Source organism: Palaemon carinicauda, chromosome 43 (genome assembly GCF_036898095.1).
Source record: "Palaemon carinicauda isolate YSFRI2023 chromosome 43, ASM3689809v2, whole genome shotgun sequence".
Lineage (NCBI taxonomy): Eukaryota > Metazoa > Arthropoda > Malacostraca > Decapoda > Palaemonidae > Palaemon > Palaemon carinicauda.
In genome coordinates, this window is record NC_090767.1 from 31,177,228 (window position 1) to 31,180,410 (window position 3,183).

The 3,183-nt window shown below is 34.4% G+C and overlaps 1 long non-coding RNA gene across 1 annotated transcript; it reads right to left on the reverse strand.

Moving 5' to 3' along the window:
- Window positions 1-362: 362 nt before the first annotated feature.
- LOC137633576 (uncharacterized) lies at window positions 363-2,747 on the reverse strand. The gene is made up of 4 exons (XR_011042284.1): window positions 2,540-2,747; window positions 1,770-2,000; window positions 1,363-1,519; window positions 363-491 (listed from the first exon to the last, which is right to left on the reverse strand). It is a non-coding gene; the product is annotated as an uncharacterized lncRNA (long non-coding RNA).
- Between the last annotated feature and the right edge of the window lie 436 nt (window positions 2,748-3,183).

A 3,183-nucleotide genomic window follows, 5' to 3' on the forward strand; every position in this document is an offset into this window, starting at 1 on the left:
GAAAAAGTGCCATTTTGTGGAAGGGAATAACTATAGTTTGGTTGAAAAAATACATTCTATAAGGGCTATGAATACTGAAGGTATCAACAACAAAAATCATTCCTGGTAAGCCATTGATAAAATATTATAACAAAAAGATTATACAGCACCAAGATATTTAGAAAAAAAAATATGAATTATGAATTAAAAATTTCTTGTCTTCTGGTAACAGTGAAGAAATATGGTATATTTTTAATTCTCTAACGAATTTTTAGATTTTTAAGTAGAATTGGCACTAGCTTCCTTGCTCACCCAAATACCCCATTGAGCAGGTGAGAAATAAGGGTCATGGGGCATAGACAGATTTGGAAGTCTGAGGACAGGGGTCAGCAGGTGGAGAGCCTCTTACTACAGGACCTTCCTGGGGCACTGTAAACCTTATCTCAGCTGCCGCTTGTTATCACAATCTGGCATCGGACTATCGTGGACTTCTCTCACTTAGGATCAGGTTCCTGTGGAAAGAAACATAGGATTTTAGGTTGAGAAGGTAGATGTTTTCTTTGAGAAGGAATCAAAAGTTATTACAAAGCACGTGGAATTTAGGAATGTATTTATAGGGGTTCTAAGAAATGTTTAATAAATAGGTTGACTATGACAACAGGAGTGCACAGCTCTACAGAATGGACTGGATGTAGAGACGAACAGAAAATAATATGAGTAGTGGAAATGAAATTCCTTAAAAGACCATGTGGAATGATACATGTTAGAAGAAGACCTGAAGACCTCTTGTTGAGATTGTGCACGTACAGGTGGACAGAAAAGCAGACTGGAGGGGGGTGGGGCTTGAAATGGACACAGATGTGCTGGTTGGTTCTGTACCAAAATGCATGTTCTTTATTCCTGGAAATAACTGATAAAATTCTAAAGAGTCAAGTATCAAAGTTCACTGCTCACCATGTACTTTGGGTCACCATTATCATGAGGGATATGTTTCAGGGCTTCATTAATTTCATCTTCCACTTTAGGAAGAGAAGCTAAAAGATTAATTCACAATTTTCATGTCAGCCATGGTAAAAAATGTTTCTTGCTAAAGATATTACTATAAGTTAATGTTGAGAGTAATCATTTCTGTACAGTAGCAAATTTACAGATAAGAAGGTTGCCTTTATATCTTTACATATTAACTCATTTTATTATGGAGAGTGTGAGTGTGCTATTAATGAAATAAAGAGTATTTTTTTTTTCATTATACTACCTTGTAATTATATGACTATCATTTTGCTTGCCGGGTAATCCCTTAATTTTATTACATCTACCCTTAATCTATTAGTAAGGTCGCTTCGCGTGTCTGCTGATCAAATGCAAAGGTCTAATGGTACTCACCTGAAGATTGTGATCAAACAGGAGATCGGGTGAGTTCTTTTCAGTTCTGATCAATCAAGAGGCTTTAATCACCTAAGTGGATTCCAGATGATTTGCTGGGATGAAGATGTCCTCGTCTTGCTTCTCAAGGAGACTAGACTACTTTGATTATGTGAATCTGCAATTAAATGAAGCTGATATTAAAAATTTCTCATGAAGTATGTAAAATAGCAATTGAAAGAACGGATCATCAAAATGGATCGTATCTTTCTGTTTACACACTACATTTATGATAGAACAATGTTCAAAAGGAAATATTTCATATTTATTTCAATAATATTAACAAATTTATATTTAAAAGGACAATCCGGAATCAAATGGCTCCTTCATTCCAAGTTTTATAATTCGTGGCTGTTTCTGGTACTCACCGACATCGATCCGAGACGAGAAGTGAAGGAATCAACACTTGAGAGATGACCTGCTTTTCCCTGAGGTCAGACTCTATTTCAAGAATGCAGATAATGTCTCTTGTTTAGGTATATTGCCTGGCCCATCCAGCCATACACAGTTTTGCAGACCATAGGAACAATGGGTCAAAAATGCCTTAAAATTTCTCTACTCCGGCGTAAGTACTGGCAGGATGCGGACTGCTCAGACTCCTAAATAGAAAACGAGAAAAGAAGTCATATAAGAATGACATCTCACCAAAGGGCTGATGTAAGTGTCATTGGAAGATCAACGAAAAAACTCTCCTGAAAACATGCAATAAACATGGAATTAATCTTTATGAAAAAAAAATATGTTTAATCCATCTTGCTTAATGCCTGAAGACAAATTAGCTAAGTGATATTCATATGATGAAATTACTTAAAAGAGGTATTTTTACAGTTATTTTCTAAAGACTGGTGTTGAATGTTTGAAATCCCTAAGCTAAATATAAGAAAGTGCTGTAATATAAAAAGGTTGTGATATAGGTCTACTTTAGTAAATTATCAAAGAAATATTTATTTATCATAAAAAATAGTAATCATAACAATGATTGTATCAATAAAAATGACAATATAAAAAAATGTGCAAGAGTTACCGAACGGAAGGTAATTTTACTCTTTCCATATAATTAATTAGGAACAATAATTTCAGGTTTTATTTTTTTTCCCTTCAATTCATTTTGAGTAGTTTTTTTTCCTGAAAATCTTACCTCATCTTTTTGTCGGCTTTAGTTCTGTGTTCCTTCTCTCATCAGAAGTTGACTCAATGGGTCTGACTGACGCTGGTATAACATATCAGTTTCTCTTGTGTTCAATAGATGACAGTGGTCAATATCCCTGTGCACCAGTCAGTCAGTCAGTCAGTCAGTCAGTCAGTCAATGTTCAGTTCTACTAGTTCATCTGATCTGTCAAAAGAAAATAGCATTACAAAGTTTGAGTGCTATACAATAGATAGAATGTCTGCAATAAAAATCATGTGATATATCTTCACAAAATGGATCAACTGAATTGATAAGAATGTGTAGTGGCAGAGCAGATCTATTCAGTATTATATATTATAAAATGGATGATATAAATTCACGGAAAATGATATACTTCTGATATATATAAATCAGTTTTGACCAAATTGTCTGATAAAAATAATGAGTAAAATAAAAGATATGTAGAAAAGAGTTTCTATACAAATAAGAGGAAGAAGACTACTTTAGAGAAGGTCACAGATAAGAAATAACTGAGTCTGGTAATTACCACCATTAATCCAAGATAAGCTTTAAAGACCTGTCTTGGGGCTGCTCCCTGAGGTCAGATTCTGATTCCTCAATTCAGAAATTGGCTACAATTCCTTATGGGAGA